The sequence below is a fragment of the Phodopus roborovskii genome, unplaced genomic scaffold (genome assembly GCF_943737965.1).
Source record: "Phodopus roborovskii unplaced genomic scaffold, PHOROB, whole genome shotgun sequence".
Taxonomy (NCBI): domain Eukaryota; kingdom Metazoa; phylum Chordata; class Mammalia; order Rodentia; family Cricetidae; genus Phodopus; species Phodopus roborovskii.
Genome location: NW_026126638.1, coordinates 7,692,755 through 7,713,886, shown reverse-complemented (window position 1 = coordinate 7,713,886; position 21,132 = coordinate 7,692,755). Strand labels below are relative to the sequence as shown.

The 21,132-nt window shown below is 43.7% G+C and overlaps 1 protein-coding gene across 1 annotated transcript in view; it reads left to right on the top strand.

The window, feature by feature from the left end:
• Grin2b (glutamate ionotropic receptor NMDA type subunit 2B) overlaps positions 1-21,132 on the top strand; it is a 427,951-nt gene that overhangs the window by 397,648 nt on the left and 9,171 nt on the right. The window lies entirely within an intron of this gene.

The following is a 21,132-nucleotide window of genomic DNA, read 5'->3' as shown; positions in this document are numbered from 1 at the left end:
TGGAGAGTCATGGAAGGACTGCACACATAAACACCAGAGTCTCAGACCCTTCCCCTGCATGCATCTTAATCAAGTCCAATTTGGGCAGGACCCTTCATTCACAGCTCTAAGGGCACTGGCTCTAGGTCAGTCCTGTCCTGACAGCAGCAAGAGAGGGGAAGTAAAGGAACAGGCTGGCTCCCTGGCAGAGGAGGCAGCTCTAGTTTCCAAGGAATCTGGAGCCAAAACGTTGTCTTGTTTTCTCTCTTGAAATCACGGTACTTACACTGGAGAGGTAGCTCTTGTGTTATTTACTTGCAAACATAAGCACCTGAGTTCAATCCCCCAAACCTGCACATAAAAGTCAGGCATAGTGACATGTGCTTGTAATCCCAGCACTGGAGAGGCAGACCGGGGTTACTGGCTCGCCAGCCTGGCCTTCTTTGTGAGTTAAAATCTATTGGCCATGGGAGGAATACAATGTTCCCTGCTCTATTATTATATTCTTATCTGAGGAGAGAGGTAAAGAATAAAGAACAAGTGACACTTTCTCTGGGGTGTTGTGACAAGGGGCCCTCAAGTACATAAAGCAGATGACCACCTTGATGTTAAAGTCCCTAATGCTTAAATATGTAAAATGCCTTCACACCTCTCGCAGCTGATGGCTAGCACCACAGATCATTTCTAGTAATGCACAAGTCGCTGAAGTGTTTTGCAAGAACTGATTGCCAAGAGATGCTGAGACAGCCAAGACTCTACCACTTTTACACGGGACACGGGAGAGAGAAGGAAAGAAGGAGAGAAAGACAGAGACGGGGTTGGGGGGAGCAAGAGAGAGAGAGAGAGATTGAGCTTGTTGTTACTTGGTACTGAAGAAAGAGTGTTGTAGTTTCTAGTGATGTCTCCTAGTGGTTTCCTACACAGAGACCACAGGATGGCTGACACCTGGAGTTATGCAGAACATTGCAGCCTAGGATTCTCCGGCAGAGGAACCTCCAGGGAATGAGTTTCTTCTTCCTTGAGGGGTGGGCAGTGAAACAAAGTTAGTCACTTTCAAATGGCCTTACAAGACATCCCAAATCATCCCTGCAAACCCTCCCTCACACTCACTGTAGTAAGGACACATGGCTTTGACTTTGAGCATGGAGCAACTCTCTGCCTGTTGTGCCCTTACAGAAGCACATCAAATTAATTGCAGCAAATTATGTACAAACCTCTTTCTCTCTGCCAATCAGGCTCTCCTGAACAGGCAAGAGAGATTTTCACAACCAGAGAACAACACAACCTTCAGTTCACCATTGACTCCAGGTAGCTACTGAAATAAGGCCATGGCCAGACTGGCCATGTTAGCCCCCTGGTGTGGCTTTGTGAAGGCTGAAAAGAACATAGTCCAATCCAGTGCATTCCCAGCACCACACAGGTTTAGCATCACCCTGGAGTAATTTAAGCCCCGATCTAGGAAGTCATCCCAGGGCTGGACATAATTTGGGATAGTTTGGAATGCAAACAATGTAGACATGCAAACTTATTTTTGACATACCCCTCTGGCCATAAATGCATTTTCAGTATATGGTAGGCATACTTACACTGGATCAGCCATGGAATAATGGCATCCAGCTACAGAATAGCTGTAGTCAAGGGCAAGCATGACTCACTATGCCATATATGCAATCATGACTGACACATAAGAAAACAAACAAACAACAAAACCAGCAGAGAGCCTGCACCACTCAATCATTCACTTGTTTGGAACATGCTCTAGGCATAAAGGGTGAATGTCATGGGAAAGACATTTTCCACTGTGACTGCCTTACCTTGTCCTAGCACTTCACAGGCTCCTTCTGAGTTAGAACGGTTGGTCTTTCCTGTCAACCCGAAATCAAAAAAAAAAAAAAAAAAAAAAAAAAAAAAAAAAAACTTGGTATGGCTAGGTGGGCATGTTGCAAACTAGATATTCTGCAAGACAGCGAGGGGCATTCCTGTGAAGGAGATGCTATTTTGGTGGGGTGGGTATTTGGTGTTGGGCAGAGATCATGCCTGTAAGGTGGCTTCAGCTCCTCACTGGAAGTATTCTAAAAGTATTCATCATCTGTAGGTCATGTACCAGAACTCTCAAGATAATAAATGACCTAGTTGGGAAACATTTTCACTTCTACCCACTCATGATGGTACCAGCTACTTACATGATCTAGGATTCAGTGACGAGCAGGAGATATTGAAAGAAAGTAGTTCACAAAGCAATCTCTCATCTGGCCTGACTGGTCTGAGTGGCTGCCATTTTCCTGGAATTCTTTAATGGTTATTTATGCATAGCTGTGACCAAAATGTCTGGCTTTAGAGGACTCTGAGATTGTTTGGCCCTGTATGATTAATGGCAGAACATATGGTAACAGGAACATGTAATAAGGTTTATCTCATGCAGGACAGGAGAGAGGGTGTGAAGATTAGGGTGGCTCTTTCTCCTTTTGTTAATCCTCTCTGTGAACACTGTATAAACACAACTTTGGATGTACTGTACACCTCTTCTGGGTGCTTCTAAATCCAGCCACATTGACAACCAAAATCACCATCACAAATGCTTTTGTGTGCTCATAATTCTGCTTTAAACCTTTATATAAAAGCAAACCAACCTTAAGCTATCTCTTGAAATACATCTTACATAGTATTTATGTTGGGAAAATGGAATTATCATTTACTCATCTGTCAGTAAGACATAGTCTCAGATCACCTCCCTGGTAAGCCCGAGATCCTTCAGCTGGAAAGAACAGGAAACTTGGTTTTATAGACACACCTGAGTAGGAAAATCTGTACTGTTTGGCTTGGAACCCAGAACTGAATAAGACATCACAACAGCCCCAGGGAATGGGCGCAAATACTGACAGCAAAGTCCATGGGCTGCCCCTTCTGAAGGCAGCAGACTGCTCTCTATGACCTGTTTACAGTTATAAAAGGACACTTGCTCCTAGAACACCAGCTGGTACTAACGCTAAAGTTCTGCTCCCTGGTGGATTAAATTGCCCTTAATTAGCTAACCATTTGCAGTATTGTTTCACTGGGGAAGCGTCTCAGTGTTTTTCAACAGCTGATTTAGAAGTGAGCTATTGAGAATGGTGTGTCCTCAGCTTGAAGCCTGTGGACAACTGTATTTCAAAGCCACAAATGAGTCAGCATTTGTTTTGTGTGCTCTTCTGCAATGTGAGCAATCACAGCCCCTACCCATGGTAGCCACTACTATTAAACTGCATTGACAAAGTCTTCAGAGAGCTTACCAGTCATTTGTGACTGCTCAGTGACACTCCCCCAGCTAAGTGCTTCACACCGTTTCATTTTGTTGACTTGTCCTCCAAAGTGCTTTTAGGCAGATGTTGCTCCAAGGAGGAAAACAAGACGGAGCTATATGGTCTTGCTCTGTTCCGAAAACCCCTGGCTCTAGAAGAGAGCACCAGGCTCCTGTCTGTGCTCCCATCCGCTGGTGTTGTGCTCATTGCAGTGTCCCTCTGGAAACTGGTCCTGACCTTCATAAGCCCCTTGCTCATCTGGAGCCCAAGTTCTGGAAAAAGAAAAAAAAAAAAACCCTGCCCTCTTCTCACCTTTGTAGATTAATTGATCTCTCTCTGTGTATGATTTACCTGGATACTTTTGTTGTTGTTGTTGTTGTTTAAGACTGTATTCTCTGCATTAAACATATTATCTAATATAAAGCTGATACCTAGGATATAGATGATACCTAGGGCATAGAAGCAATTTACTCAGTATTGGGTGGTTACCAATCACCCTTGAGTGGAGCTGCCTAAGTGAGAATATGATTTTAGCACAAATATAGTCCAAAAGTTCATGGAAACACTTTTGTGGGGTAGCAGAACCATAGAGAAACAGACTCAGATCAACAGATGAGGTGGAAACTGAGTTCCAAAGGCAGACAATGAGCCAGGTGTGTTGGCACTTGGGTGATGGAGGCAGGAGGATAGAGTTCAAAGTCAATCTTGGCTACATAATGCATTCAACCCACATCCCGTACTTCTGAGTGCTAGATGGAGTCACACATGTAATGTCAGAGGCATTTCCTTGGATGTTCATTTCTTTGTTAAAAACAAAACAAAACAACAACAACAAACAGAAATAGTCAACCTTTCATCCTAAGCCTTGCCCTCCATCCCTTTGATTGTTTAATGAGCTGACTTTTAATAGTTTTCTATGAATCAAATGTTGCTTGTTAATTATAGGAGAGAATACACTGTGGTCCTAATGCCTTTGCACCAGCATCAAAGATGGTGAAACCTCATCCTTGCCTTATCCTATCCTGCTTTGGTCTTTAGCTTTCCATTAAAATGTAGCCTTCTGACTGGCAGGAGACAGAGGCAGGCAGATCTCTGTGACTTTGAGGCCAGCCTGCTCTGCAGAGGGAGTTCTAGGACATCCAGAGATGCACAGAGAAACCCTGTCTCGAAGAACAAATAGACAGAAAGAACAAACAAACTAACAAAAACAAAAAGAAGTGTTCCAACTTTCCAAATGTCACCTGTGGTCCGTAGGGCTCTCCCATCTTTTTTGACTCAGCTTTTGGCAAACAAATTTCCTGTTCCTTCTTGCTGTGGTATCTGCTAACTCCATTGTGTGCTTCCTAGCTGAACTCCATCCCTTTCATATCCTCTCTCCTCATCCGGACCTTCTGTTTTCATGTGCGTTCTGATTTCAAAGTAAGACACTCCCCACCCCTCAAAAAATGTTCATGTGGTTAAGCCTGGGTCACAAGCTGTTGGCACTGTTTCGGAAGATTGTGTACCCTTAAGTAGTGGAATCTTACTGAAGGAAAGGACTTGCCCGGAGCAGGCTTCATGGTTTAGCAGTGTGGGATCCACTTCCCGTTCTGTAGTCCTGCCATCACACACTGCTGACACCGTGCCTTCTGCACTGTGATGACTGTACCCTCCTTAAACCATGAGCCAAGGCAAACCCGCCCCTCCTGAAGTAGCTCTTGTTGGTTCATAGTAATATGGAAAATGACTAACAGAAGGTAATTGTCCTTTGCAAGTGTCATGTTTCTTAGCCAGTGCATGGCAGAGGAGATGGTCTGCTTTAAAGTGATTTATGAAACTGAAAACCAGAAGCTAATTAATAGAATGGGGGAACATTCTAGAAGAGGCTGTGAAGAGGGATGCTTTTCTCTCTGGGGGTACATTTTGATGGCACAGCCCTTGCTTAGCACTCCAATCCAATCTGGGGTTAGCAGTCATTCAGATCTGGAGAACACTTTCCATCCTTCCTCTGAGATATTACAGAGAACAGAATGCTCCCCGGTGTGTTTGGTAAGTTACCCCACAGACCCAACCTCACTGTTTATCACTATCCTTTCACTAACCACCCGGCATGCTTGCCTGGTGACACATGTCCCTCAGTTCATAAAAATCCTTTTGATTTTTCAGTTCAGGAATTGGAACCCAGCACTCACCACTGAGCTGTGTCTGCAGCCAGAAAAGCATCCCCCTTCTCAGCCTGTCTCGGTGCTCTCTCCCATCCTATTAATTAATTAGCTTCCAACTTGCAAGTTTACAATTCAAGTCCAGCTCATCGGCATTCCATTGACAGAGAAACACGATGCACAACGCTTGGGTTCATTAAAGGAATCTCGCCACTGATCTCTTAATAAAAGCATAGTATCATGGAGTTTGATAAAGAAATATCCTCATTAATGAGGATAAAGAAGTGCTATCATTAATGAGGATAAATAAATGTCCTCATTAACAAGGATAAAGAAATACCCTCATTAATAAGGTATTTCCTTCTCATTCAAATCTTCGAATTACAGGCGTGAGATGGACTCATCTAGATAATCCCCCAAGGATGACTTGCCATTCCAAGTGACCTACCCTGCCAACAATCCATCCTCTTCAGCCTATGTGCTTCCTCCAAACCACGTATCTTCCCCATGTGGAGTGATACAGAATTTAAGTGTTGTATAGAAAAATATATATTTTAATGTGTTCCTCTGATGTGAACTGCATGTTTTCCCAAGAACTCACTCCAGGCTATGGGCTAGATTTAAGAGGGAGGTACTTCCAGGTGGCATGTTCTCATCAGCAAAAGCTTCCATGGATGTAGAAGACAGACTTCAGGTCACCAAGTGCACATGTGGTGTACAATTTGAGAGATGCTGGAGATGTAGCCCAGTGGTAGATTGCTTGCCTAGCATGCTCAAGGTCCTAGGTACAATCTCCACTTATGTGTGTAGGGGGATGCAGTAAAATTTAGGAAGTTATAAACTAAATTTATTTGTTCCCATTTTTTATACACCATACAAATCACATGGTATGTAGCATGATATACTAATATTTAAGATGTCTCCACACTTTTCCTCTGTGTTCTACACTATAACCTCAATGACTGTAAGAGCTTATTAGATGAGAGAATGAATTGTTCAGTGAGTGAATGAATGAATGAATGAATGAATAAATGAATGAGAAGAAAGTTCTCAAACATACAGTGTTCATGGTGTAAGACAAAGCCATCCGGTCTTTATAATTACTTGAATGTGAGAGATATTTTCATAATGGCTACAGAGAAAGAAAGGGAAGGTAATGCAGATGAGAAATATTTGACATTTACAGTGCCAGATAGAATTTTCACACCTTTTAGCTTTTCCTTCTGTCAAGCCACCTAAATTGGGCAGACATTTAAGACAAAAACTGAATCAATGGGCTCTCCAACTGTGCTGCTATTTTGGCTTGTCAGGTCTTAAATCGCAGTGTTTCTTCAGGACTTACCTGGGAGATATGAGACCTCTTCAGAGCCCCCGATTATCTCCTATTTGTAACAAGTAGAGTAGGTCCCTCCGGTGTGCCAGTGTTGAGCCTACTTTGTTCCCTGAATGGAAAGATCCCTTCTCAATCAGCCAAGTGTTTGCATGGCCCCTGCCATGTTCCTGTGAATCCCTGTTAGCAACAGTCAGCTAACTCAAATGAGCTAGCAACACTTTCTACTTCTAGAGGGGTTTGGAATGATAACTGACAACAGAACAGGGTCATATAAAGGTTATTAAAGGCAATAGTAGCTTCTTAGATTTTCCTAGGATAAGTACATGCCAAATATTATTTCTTAAGTTGTGCATGGTCTTCTGTATCCAAATCCAACATAGCTTCCATATCTATATATTCTGATAATGTGGCAGTTGTTTGCTGAATGTATTTGAATAAATAATAATAAAGTAGAATATTAACTATGTTAATAGTTTGGAATGACTTCCAACCCTTAGTCCCTTGGGAATGTTGAGTTACAGTCCTCTAATAACCTTGCTGATGACACTTTGCACAGTAACCTTCTACCGTGTTATCACTGGAAGTCCCTCATGGGTGACTTAGGCTGAGTCCTCAAGGCCTGAGGAACTGAGGTCTCTGCCTATCTTTACCATCAACTTTCCTTCATTTCTTCATCCCCCCCAAGACATGTGCGGGGAGAGACGAATGGTCTGTTTCCCAGTTCACAAATGTATAGCGAGCAATACTGGGTAGTCTGCAAAATAAACCCAGGGCAGAATGAGGCCAGGGGAAGACTGTGTCAAAGTTAAACTGCTTTCTTTACTAAGGGGTTTTCATTCAGAGCAGTAGGGGGATGCAGTGCGCCTGGTGGGATCACTAGGCCACCTTGGGACACTCTTTCAGCTGTGGTGTCTCTGTATGGAGCCAACTTTATTGACCAAAGGAAGAAGTCCCGCTGTGCTTTAAAATGGGTTGCAATGTGACAGTGGAGGCAAGTGCTTCATCCCTATTTGTCAGTTTGAAACCTATTGATCAGATGGAGTGTCAGGACAGCAGAAGTGTGCCTGTCCCTTGACCTGTCCCTCCTCTCATCACCACTGGCCACATACCTCATCTGGCACAGTCTTCTGACCCCAACCTCATGACTTGACAACATCAGTGCTGTCAGGAGCATGGGCTTTATTTGCAGATGACCTCTGAGGCATCTTCTGTAGAGACATACCCCAATGGACCCAGTTTGCTGGGACTCCTGGGGCAACAACTTAGGAATCTCACTCTGGTGAATCTATCTACATCTTCCACCTAAAGCCTTCCTTCAAGGCCATTGGTCTTTTCTGGTATCCATAGCGTCAAAAAAAAACCCAAAAAGTATCTGGAAAAATTCCTGATCTCCCCCAGCCATCTGGGAGCTGGAGTGCTGTGGAATGCAGCAAACCAATTTCCAACAGTCTTGCCTGAAAGTAGGTTGGAGGAGCACAGTGGAGGCTAGCTGTGACCACAGAAGGATAGAGCACAAACCCTCTTTCCTCATGCCTCTGGCTCACTTTATCCTCATGTTATCATAACCATCCCCAACTCTGTCACATTTTTTTTTTATTCCAAAGAAATATCTATACACATTGTCAAGTCCTAGATTTGACAAGCTCTTATGGGATCTCAGCTCTGATGCAGTTTTTGAAGGAAAAAATGAAGAAGGTGCCAAGAAAGATGTCCTCAACTGACATGAGGACAAATTAGCTCCTCATCCCTGGGGATGCCAGCCCAGCACTACATCTGAGCAACATCACACTCAGCATGCTGCATGATTCTGCATTAACCAGTAAGCGATTTAAATGGAGTTTGCGGCCTAATACACAGAATTCAATTCATCCACTTACTAGATTGTGCATATAGAGAGACTCTACGAAGGGAAAGGGATCATTCTAGGCACTGGGGTTGCAACAATGGATACAACAGGCAAAACTCACAATGTAAAGGGAAGGAGTATAGAAAAGAAGAAATTGAATAGAGAATGATGTATAGTGTTAGCAGGGCTCAACTGCATGGAGAAAAACAATAAAGCAGAGGAAGCTGTTGGCAGGGGCCTCAGTTTTCCCTCCACAGGCCAGGGAAGGCCTGGGAGTCTGGGCTGGCACAAATGAGGGGCACTACCTGAGTTACCCAGAACTTTCTTGGGCAGAGAAGTGGGTGCTTGGGCAGGAATCACCTGTGTGTTCTGGCAACTATGAGGCAGTCCGGAAGGGAACCTGGGCATTAGAGGGAGAGCAAGGACAAGAGGTCAGTTCAGAGTTCCTCACCTCCCTCTCTCTGAATATAAGGTTTCCATTCGGTGCCCTTTTCAGTTGTCTTCCCATTATGATACCGTAGCCCAAGTTCCTGGCAGTTTTCTGGTAGACATTTCTTATTCAGCCTCTTATATAGCCAGCTATACACTTACGCTGAGTCCTAGTTCCCCCAAATCCTGTGTCCTCTCTCAGCCTGTCAGTCACTGTGCTCATGCTGTGGCTTTCGTCCAGGCACCAAACTCACGAGCCGTGTTCATCTGTACAGGCCTTCCTCCCATCTTCAAGGTACAAACCGTACTCATGGGCATTGATGCCTTGGCTCATGGTAATGTACTTGCTCTGATGTCTTCCACAGACTAATAGTGAATCACAGCAAGTGTGTAAGGGTCACTCGGCACCAGCTCCACCCCAGTTACAACATTCCTGCATCCTTTACGCTTCTGTAAGCCTTCCTTTCCCTCCCCCCCCCACCCCGGGAACGTTGGTTTGGTATGCACATCTGTCCTGTCCTTTGGACTCCAGGTGGCCTGCTTTCTGAGCCTGTATTCTCTCTGCACGGAGTCCTGAGGTGTGGCTTACAGGTGTGTGAGATGACTGTTTTAATTCTTTCTCTGCTCCCACCTAACTGACCCAAATTATCTATCAGGATATTAGTGTCCTTACCCAGTAATTGGGAATAGGAGTGCCTGCCTCCTGGGATTAGAAAGAGGATTAATGATTTGCTGCAGACAAGTTGTAGAGCGCATAATGTGTACTGGGAGAAGTGTTAGCTGTTGCTGCCACTAAACTGTCATTATTCCCAGCTAAGCTGTAATGTAAAGCGTGTCCCTGTTGCCCGGTTTCATTTCAGAGCTCAGCTATGTACTTGTGCCTATGCCCACCTCATGTATATCAATGATGGCATTTTATGGCAAGACACAAGACTATGCCAAACACCCAGACCTCAGGGAACAGGAGAAGACATACTCAACATAATTAAGAAAGGAGCAAACACTTTCACCTGGCTTTCCTAGCTAAGGGACCAAACTGGCTACTGGGCCCTATGTTGCCATTCTTTGGTTTTATGAAATAATCCAAGAAATTGCATATTAAGTATTGTTTATCTAAATATTTATCAAATTCAAAAGAAATCATTGCTTTGCTGCATCGAGGTCCTTGTGACGAAACCAGAATTAACTAATCTCCAGAAACCAAAAGAGCTGGGAGTTTTGTTTCCTATAATCCCAGGCTGGAGAATGATGCTAATAAGAAAAGAATTCCAGCCCCCTCCACTCATGCTGAACTCAGAGAGGCAGAGCTCTTCCTCCCCAAGAGCACAGCCTGCAGAATTCTGAAGGAGTTCTGGCCAGGGGAAGGGAGAAGGGTCAGTTCACCAAACTTGTTGCATTCAAGTACAGGGATACATGTGCAAACTGTGGTGTGTGTGTGTGTGTGTGTGTGTGTGTGTGTGTGAGAGAGAGAGAGAGAGAGAGAGAGAGAGAGAGAGAGAGAGAGAGAGAGAGGGAGAGCCTGGGTAAAGAGGACAGGATGTCCCATGTTCACCTAGTGTAAGAAGAGTTCTTAATTGTCCAGATAATAAAAAGCTGGAGTCAGATATAGAGGTAAATGCTGAGGGATCAGAGAGAAAGAACAAGCCACGACACAACTTAACTTCTAAACATCTCAGCAGAGAAGAGTGATTTCCTGTGTCTCCCTGCTTATATCTTGTTTCTGCCCAGCTATGTCACTTCCTGTCTGTCTGTCCAGACCTCCAGACCTCTATGGTCAGCTAGTGGCAAGCTCCATTATCTGATCCCCCAGACAGGTTTTATTTGTGCAAGAAAGATATCACAACACACTGAGTGCTCCAATACGGTAGAAGCAGAGTATCACCGGGCTCACCAAAGTCCCAGGGACAGATCTGAGTTAGTGCTGTCACTATCAGGTGTGCATCTTTGTCTTCTGGCTATATTCTGTATGGGCTGTTGCAGTGATTCAGCCACTACCGTTGAGTAAATTTGAACTATATTTTCTCCAATGAATGCTCTATAATGAAATGTGGCACTTGTTTGGTGTGTGCATATGTGCCTGCTTGTTGGTGTAGGTGCACACACACATGCACGCAGATGCATGTGTGTGTTGAGGCCCCGAGGCTGATGTGGGCTGTCTTTCTTCCACTGCTCTCCACCTTTAGATTGTGAAGCAGGATCTCTCATTAGCATGAAACTCAAGGACTCAACTAGTCTGGCTCAGCCATGAGAGGTATGAGAGGTATGCCTATCTCTCCTCACCCCTGCCCCTAATACAGAAGCTCAGGAGTCCATCACCTCCCCAGGGTTTTACATGGGATCTGGGGACCAGAACTTGGGTCTTCATGCTTGCACATCAGGCACACTTCAACCACTGGTCCCTCTCTAAAGCACAAGATAATCTTTTGTTCCTCCTACCTCCATCCCTATTGTCACTTTCAGGATGGGGAGGACTCTGACTGTAACACCCAGCAGTGTCTCCACACCCAGGCTGACCCATGGATGGGGTCCTGAGGTCCTCTCTCAGACCCACATTTCAAGACAGAACAATTCAAATTTGAACATAGATCTCTGAGCCCTGGAGCAATACACACACTTAGCATTTTAGAGTTCAATTGTCCTCCACTGTTAACAGATCATGGACTTGTCAACATCTTTCTCAAGTTTACTGTGTTGTCACATAGACCCTCATTTATTTATTTATTCATTTATTCATTTATTTATTTATTTATTTATTTATTTATTTGGCTTTGTGGGTTCCCCCACCTGGTTTTTGAAACAGGGTCTTTCTATGTAGATGTGGATGATAAATGAGAAGACACAGGAGTAAACAGTGTGGTTTTTTGCTTTAATACTCCTGGGTAGTAAAGAGTAATAGTTGTTGTCTCAATGTAAAAGTCAAAACTATGGGAATAGAGAACAGGTCATTGTGTGTCAGGGACTGGGGGAAGTCTATATAGGAATATCATGAGGGAACTTTTCAGGTGATGGAATTGTATCTTTTCAGTGCTGGTGACAAAATCCTAAGTAAGGTTATAATTTGTAGACACATTCAGCAATTGTATTACCTGGTTTTGTGTCAACTTGACATAGTTAGAGTCATCAGAGAGAAAAAGCTTCAGATGAGGAAATGCCTCCATGAGATCCAGCTGTAAGGCATTGTCTCAATTAGTGATCACCTGGAGAGGGCTCAGCCCATGGTGTGTGGGGCCATCCCTGGGCTGGTGGTCCTAGGTTCCATAAGAAAGCAGGTTGAGCAAGCCAGAGGAAACAAGCCAGTGAGCACAGTGAGCAGTTCCCCTCCATGGCTTCTGCATCAGCTCCTGCATCCTGGTCCCTGTCTTGTTTGAGTTTCTATTCTGACATCCTTCATTGATGAACAGTGCTGTGGGAGTGTAAGCGGAAAGTGATTCCCTTTTCTCTTCAACATTTTTTTTTTTTTTTTGGTCATTGTGTTTCATTGCAACAATAGAAACCCTAAGACATCAATGATGGTAGTGACATCCAAAGACACCCAAAATCAATAGTTTGAAAGTGCTGTGAGGGCAGGAGGTAATGACAGGAGAGGTAAGAGCAGAGTTCAGGATAGGTAAAGAGGGTCTGAGTAGGATTGTTATCAGTACGCAGACTGCAGACAGAGCCCACCCATCTTTTCTCCTGAGGGCCTAGAAGGGCTGAGTGGCATTTGGGCATTGATTTTCATTGTCATTCAAATGTAGAATCAAAAGTAGTGGGATGAATTATTTATAGTGTGGGATTGTTAGGCTTCAAAGACAAAAGCCCCCAGGTTTCTCCCTGCTAGCAGGGTAGCCTTGTGAAGAGCGTGCAGCCTGCAGTTCTCCAAGGACACAGCTCTGGTTTGTGCTGCTCTGCATGTGCCCATGGGACAGAGGGAAGGAGAGGGGCCACTTCCCAGGCTGGTCTTTACACTGAAAGGCACTTTCTCAACTCCTTCATCTCAGTAGAGCCACTCCCTGTATGCTGTCACTCACCAGAACTAACTGCAGTTAATCTCCTGAGGACAGGTGACAGGCCACCGAGCTGGAGGTCTAGGCATCAGAACAGCAACCTGGACCACAGGGGCCATCTGCATTGAGGATGTAGTTTTCATCTTTACGATGGCCCCTCACACTTCACAAATGGGTTTCCATCCTCACAACAGGAAACTAACCAGGTTAGAGAGGAGTGTGGGAACAGCATCCCCCTCTACCATTGCAAACTGCACTTGCCTCTTTGCAGCTTCAGTCTGCCCCCCTTCAGGATGCTTTCCGGAAATCCTGGTCTGGTGGCAGCTATTCTCATTTAGAATTTTTATGGTGACAGTACCTCTGGGGTCTCCCATGTTCAGTGTGGTGCATGCCGCGTCCTTCGTGGTCATGGAAGATAGCATAACATAGTCACATCTCTGTTGCTGTGATAAGACACCATGACCAAGGCAACTGATAGAAGAAGAAAAAGTTTATTTTGGCTTATGGTTCTAGAGCGTCAGAGTGAGAAATAGCAAGGCGGAGGAAGCAGGCGAGCATGAAAGTTGGAGCAGGATGTGGAGAGCTCACATTTGAACCACAAGCCCAAGGCAGAGAGATGGGGAGCTGGAGTGGTAGATGGATTTTATCCCAGTGACACACTTCAGGCAGGACACAGCTCCTAAACCTCCCCCAAACAACTAAGGACTGAGTATCTAACTGCAGGAACCAATAGTGGACATCCTCATTCAAGTCACTACAAAATGTACATAAAGCCTCACATTGTTTTCTCCTCCACCCCCTCCCGCTGAGATTTCCATCAGAGCTCAGGTCCTCTCCAGCTCCTGCTCCCTCAGTTTGGTCCTTCCAGCCTGGTGTAATGTGCTGGCACCAGACGACTCTTTCTACCACAAAGCCCTCGTTTTGTCACTCTGACAGCATCCTTCAGTTGCCTCCGATGACAATGGGCATAATGAGGATGATAGCCATCACCATATTAACAATAACAGCTAATTCAGTATGCTTATCACGTGCCCGGAGCTGTCCTACTGTGCTGTTCACTCAGGAGAACCAGCTGAATACTCACACTTGGTGCAAGTTTGGAAACAGGGCACAGAGAAGTTAAGTGAGTTGTGCAAGGTCTCACAGCTCTCACGTGTCAGAGCTGGGACATATACTCACGAAAAGGCCTCCCATTTATCATGCCTTAATGCAGTGGTTCTCAGCCCTCCTGATGCTGGGACCTTTTAATATAGTTCCTTATGTTGTGGTGACCCCCAACCATAAAGTTATTTTCATTACTTCATAACCGTAATCTTGCTACTGTTAGGAATCATAATGTAAGTATCTGTGTTTTCTGGTGATCTTAAGTGACTCTTTGAAAGAGTTGTTCAGACCCAAGGGGTCGCAAGCCATAGGTTGAGAGGCACTCACTATCTTAGAGGGAGATGTCTAAACTCTATTGCAAATATGTCAGCTCCCTTTGAGAGGCAGGCATGTTATCCTTTTCCTCCATGTCTGCTTTCAGCCTCTAGCAAAGGAGAGGATACTCATGGTCAGCAATAACACCAGAGCTTTCTCATTCTCTAAGTTCTGAGTGGCTATGGCTATCACATCTGCATCTTGTCTCTGAGGGGCTCATTCTGTCTAGACTCTGCTTTGCTTCTTCTACCCACATCAAGAGCTCTTCTCTGTCACCCTCTGAGTTGCCATTGCTATGTAGTCCCACAAGGCCCAGCTTCTCTGGAGCACCTGTCAGTTTGTGCATTGACTCACCAGTCAACTGACCAATTCCTGGGCCTCTTGTATGTCCCACATATTCTTTGGATACCTGGTCCTTCTTATTAAGGTCTCAGCTCAAATGCTACCTTATCAGAGAGGCCCTTTGATGACTGCCAATCAGACTCAGTGTTAGAACACTTTACTTTCACTGTCTGAAGCCAGTAACTCCTTGATGTGAAGCTACCTGGTGCTTAGAGGCTCAAAGCAAGAACTTCTTCGTTGCATCAGGTATCTGGGTGAAACTTGGCTGAATGTGTCTTTTACTTCATGTGTCATGCATGGATAAAGTCATCTGAAGACTAAGCTGGACCTAGCTGGGCATGAAGGTCCAAAATGGCTGTATTGGCATCTCTCATGTGCTGGCTGGAATTGGTAGAGCAGAGAGTCCAGTGGAGAACAGTCAGGAGCACCCACAGATACTGTCTCCAGTTTGGGAGCCTCAGGACTAGGGCTGGGCCTGGGCTCAAGACTAGATATGTTGGACTCTTTATATACTAAAAAGTTGCCTTGGAGCAAGGTTCAAGAGACCAGTGGAGAAGCTGCAACGGAGCATATGTAATTCCTAATCTCAGAAGTCTCTGCATGGTACTTCAGGATTTTTCTACATCAAGTCATCTGGTTAATACATGTCTTGGTTGAAGTGCCTTTGCCGTGAAGAGACACCATGACCATAGCAACTCTTATAAAGAAAAACATTTAGTTGGTGCTCACTTACAGTTCAGAGGTTTAGCCCATTATCATCATGGTGAAACAAGGCAGAGTGCTGGCAGACATGGTGCTGGAGAAAGAACCAAGAGTCCTACATCTTGCAAGCAACAGGAAGTAGACTGTCTCATTGGGAGTAGCTTGAGCATAAGATTCCTCAAAGCCCACCCACACAGTGGTGACTCACCTCCTCCAAAAAGACCACACTACTCCGTCCAGTGAGGCCACAACTTCTAGTATTGGCACTCCCTTTGGGGATCACTTTCCTTCAAACCACTACAGCCTAGAATCAAGGAGAGGGAACATAGGGATATGATATGACTGGAAAAATATGTGTGGCTAACTTTAGCCTACCACATATTTAAAACACATAAATGTGTATTGAGTATTTATACAAACACATACATATGTACCTAGGTGTGTTTGCATTACCCACAACCCTTCTTTGAAGTGAGCTTATTCGTCTTATTTGTCAGTGCCACACTCTGCCCAACCTCGTCCACACAGAAGAAATCCTTCCTGAATACAAATAAAAATGAAAGATTGTGTGCAAGAAGTGCTGGATAGCAGAATAAATAAACACGTGGATGAACACTTCAATTTCTGACTGTCTTGGGGGTTTAGCTCCTGGAAACAGGGCCTGATGTTTCTGTCCTTTCTTCATATCTTAATACAGTCCTCTCCACTAATAGGTGCTTGGTAAATATTTGCCAAATGAACTGATGTACTCTAATTATCATATATAAAGAAGATGATGTGGTAATTCCCAGCACATACATAGGTGTTAAATGAGAATGGCTATTATTAATGGATTAACAGAGCCCTGCACTTAGGAAAACCAACCTACATATTTATTTGACTGTTAGAAAACAAACTGGCCTAGACCATACCCCCCTTTGTTCCTCTTCCTGTGAGAGACTCTTTTGTGGGGTACTGGCAGCCAAACAGCCCCAGGGACTCACAGACTGATCATTAGGGGTGAGAGTGATGCCCATTGCCCCTGGTCCTCAGGCATCTTCCTCCCTACAGGACTGACTGCCAGGAGAAATCCACTTTAAGGTCATTGAGACAGGGGCTGAGATGCTGATGTGAACGGCTCAGAGTGCTGAGTTCTGACTCACCGCTCTCCAGGAAGTGCGAGTGAGATTACAGCTCCCTTCACTCTGCCTTGGTGTTGCCTCTTGTAGTGTGAGCCTACAGCAACTGCCAGGAGCAAGCTTTAGACCCAGTGGAGAGGGTGGGAGCAAATGACCGTGACACCAGAAAGGGAAAGATGGCCTCCCAGGTGACCCCCACTGAACAGCATATGGCCTCACTTCTCAGGAAGCCAGGGCAAAACGACTCTCAGCTGCATCCTGGCTGGCAATGGAAAATCTCAGTTCATCCTTCTCCTTCACACACCCCGAGCAATATCCTTTACTCTCTGGACTTTTGTGTCTCTGTCTGTGAAATGGGCCTTACGCCTGAGGATCCTACCCTCCTTTATTTTCATCTCACTAGCTGGATCTATGTGGATCCTAGAATACTGAATTGAAGGAAGTCTTACAGTATCCAAAGGTGGTTAGTAAGGAATGCCGGGTGGTTTTTTTTTTTAATGACTACTTGAAAATCAAACAGTTTATAAATCTAATTATTATTGGAGTAATAGTTTTGAAAATTATTTGTCAAGTTCCTCTCTCTTCTAATTTAGATTCTTCACAGTATACATTTTTATTCCTCCACCATACCCCAGAAACCATCAACTGACAGGGAGGTTAAATAGAGCCTTGCATCGTAGGGCGAGTTTTATTACAAGGGCATTTATTAGAACATGAGAGCTGTCCTTTCTTTCTTCCCCACCTGTCTCCTTAAGCATACTGTTCCCTATGAATGTGAATTTTAGTTAAGTTCAAGATCCAATGATAGATGCTGGGCAGTGGTGGTGAACGCCTTTAATCCCAACGCTGGTGAGGCAGAGGCAGAGGCAGGTGGAGCTCTGTGAGTTCGAGGCCAGCCTATCTATAAAGTGAGTGTCAGGACAAGCTCCGAAGCTACACAGAGAAACCCTGTCTCAAAAAAACCAAAAAATATCCAATGACAGTTTTTAAACAGATGTTTTATATAAACCTACAATCAAGCTGAACAAGAGTCTTCAAAGGAGAAGGCAAATTGACTTTCTATGACTTTTACATCAACTCTGACTAATTCTGAGTTGGTGCTGTTCTAGACTGGCAGAGTTTAAGGGGCAGATTAGAGGGTAGGACTTCAGTCTGAGGAAACACTAACTCATACAGGGCAGTTTTAGATATTGGAACTTTGTTGCCACAGAAGCAGCTAACAGTTTTGAGCTTCATACAGTATTAAGTGCTTTTCTATGTTTTGTCTAGTTTCCAGGAAAAAAAAATGGAATGTTGTAATTATAAGGAACTTGTCTGTGTGTTCTGTCCAGAGGATGCCCCCTCCCAAACTTCCCGTTGTAGTTTATGTTGTTTATGTTGTTTCTCTGGTTATGTGCTCATGGGAGATACCTTAAATGCTGTAAGTCTAGTTTGCTTTTTAAATAGATTTAATTCATTTTCAGATACTTCATCCCAGTTGCTAGCTTACCTTTTCATGATCATAACTGCATCTTTTAAGAAGTTCTGAATCTTGACGAACCTTAATTTATTTTTATTCCCTCTGTTGGTGGGTTGCAGGAATGATGGATAGGCTTCGTCTAATTCTAGGTTCAAAAAATTGTTCTCATACGTTTTCTCCTGAAAATTTTACAACTTTGAGGTAATTGCTACTGATCTTGTGAGCTGGGGAGTTAAGGTTTGTTTTGTACAGGAACATCTACTTATCTTCACACCATTTGTTAAAAGCTAGCTTACCTCCATTGACCTGCCTTTCCACTGTGTATGTGTGTGTCTGTTGGTAGGCACTCTGTTTTGTCAACTTTCCCCTTCATCATCTTTGCCCCAACGCTGGAACAGCATTGTAGCTCTTCAATACTGTCTCCGTATCCTTCAGGGTTGCTCTTCTCCTTGAAATTGGCATTTGCTATTCTAGGTCTATATTTTTATGCTTTGTTTAGCTATGGATGTGATTGTAAAATAATGCTGAGAACTTAAATGTCATTTAAAATGAAAAGACCATGGTACAAAGTTAGAAATAGCTTGTGGCTCCATCCAGAAGTAGGAGCATTGGGCAGGGGATTCCGTTAATCAAAAGTTGTTGTGTGTACCTTGCATACATTAAATTTTTAAAATATACCTAGGTGGTAATAATTTATACTAGATCCAAATTGGGTGTAATTCCAATATTCAATAATTCTTCAGAATCTATTATGGAACAGCATCTTAGTCAGTGTTTGTATCTATTCTCATTGTCCTAGCCAAGTGCAGACTTACAGATGAGAGGGAGTTTATATGATTACACTGGCTGCTACCTCCTGTGCTATTCACTCTGCTTTCAGTTTGTGGGGGGGGGTGGCTTTCTTCAGATTTATGGGGAGTTATATTTGACAGTAATGTGTGAAGTATTCTGGTATCCATCTCTCTTATTAAAGCATAACCTTGTTTACTGTAAGCTCACTATCTGCCAGCCACGGTGAGAAGTCATTCTTAATTAGACCAGGGAAACACTGATGATATTGGCCACCACTGCCACTGGGTACGATTGAGAAAATTACCCTCACTGGGCACTGTTTCATCATTTGTCCAATGAAAAGTTTAAGCTATTTAGCTTTGAGTAGACAGCTCTACAATTCTCTGCCCCTTCTACCTTCTTTATTCACTTAAGAAGTGTAACCTGTTTAAAATAAATTGACAAAGGCTATTAATGGTGTAAATTATGCTGATCACAAAAGGAAGTTTTCCAGTTGGGAAATCTGGTCTTTTCAGGCCCCTAAATAGCCTACCACCACAGTTGAGTCTCTGGCCCTACTCTGAACTGTAGCCAACACTGAGTATCTGCAGTGGCCGTGATGGCACCTTGTGCTATGAGAATCTATGGCCCAAGAAGCCCTCAGATTCTGAGAAGGATAAGAATGGCCACTGAGCTTAGGCTGTTTTCAAAGTTCTGTGGTCCCTCAGGGATGGACCATGTTTTCAAATACAGCTCCAAGGTAACAGGTACAGTATTGAAACCAAGAGTCCTTTAAACATCTTCACTGTCCTCTGCATGCCAAGGCACAGTTTTATGCCCATATTGTGTGTCATGTTAGCCATGTTGACAGGACAGGATGATTAGACAGCCTGGTGCTTATCAGCCAACAGAATTTAAATGTTCATGAATTTAAAACTATATGGGGCCATTGCTGAGCACATACTGTCTTAGTTTGCTTTCTATTGATATGGTAAAGACTCTGACCAAGGGAAATGTGGGGAAGAAGGGGCTGTTTGGCTTATCTGTCCCAATCACAGTCCACCAATGAGGAAAGTCAAGGCAGGAACTCAAGAAGGGCAGGAACCCAAAAGTAGGAACTGAAGCAAAAATCATGGAGGAGTTTTGCTTACTGGTTTGTTCTCCATGTTTTTTCAGGTTTGTTTGTTTTCTTCATAAAAACCCAGGACCATCTTTGTAAGGGTGGTACCACCCACAATGGTCAGGCCCTCCTACATCAATCATTAATCAAGAAAATACCTTACAGTCTTGCCTACAGAACAATTTGTTGTAGGCATTTTCTCAAATGAAGTCACTCTAACCAGGTTACCTGGGTTGTGTCAAGCAACGCTATTGGGTGTCAGGTGCTGTGCCAAGTACTTCTCTTGCATTGTGTTAACGTCTGTCACGGACTTGAAAGATGAGCATCACTAACTCCTTATTATAGAGGGAGAAATGGTCACCTTTTCTGTTAATGACCAGAGTTATGAAGTAACAACTGGCAAAGCTGGTTTTCATATCTGTTTCAACCTCGAGTTTACACTATTAATGAGTGCATCAAAGTCTAGTTCTCAGTACTTAGCCAGTATATTCAAGGAGTTGCTGAATTCAGAGTATGAACAACAGTGCTCTAAACCAGAATAACAAGTACTGGTGGATCACTTTGGGGTCAATTTGATAAAAGGAAGAGTTCACAGGTGGTTTCACAGGAGCTATATTTTTAAATGAAAGACATGAATTTTCCCGAAGAGAAAGGTGAGTTTGTGTTAAAGAGATGAATTCAATGAGGCTGTGAAAATACAAATGGCAAATTGTGTACTCTGGAAGCAACATTAAGACCTAAGCCATTGCAGGGTAATAGCTAGGAATAAAACTGATGTCATAGGGACAGAATCCAAGAAATTTCAATTCTGGTGCTAGGCGCTGGAGATACACACTCAGAATTTAAGCAAGAGGGAAACATTGTTAAAATGACATGGGATTTGCAAGTTATCCAATAACTGGTATAGGATCAAGGGAATTTTGAGGGCTTTGAAGGTCAAGAGAAAATTTCCTAGCAAAATGTATTTGATATTCAAAATTAACTTCATGAATATAATGCTGTGTACAATTTTTTTTTGTACAGTGACAGTGTATTGAGAGGCCTAGGTGGAGATTTTAGACAATTTTTGGAAATAAGGGTGACTGTATCACATGACTTCCAGGCCCATCATCACTGATATTGTGCTATGCACAAAGAAGGAACACACAGATTAAACTCAGGGTTGGGCAAATAGAAATCTCTTAACAATATGTATTAAATTGAGTTGAA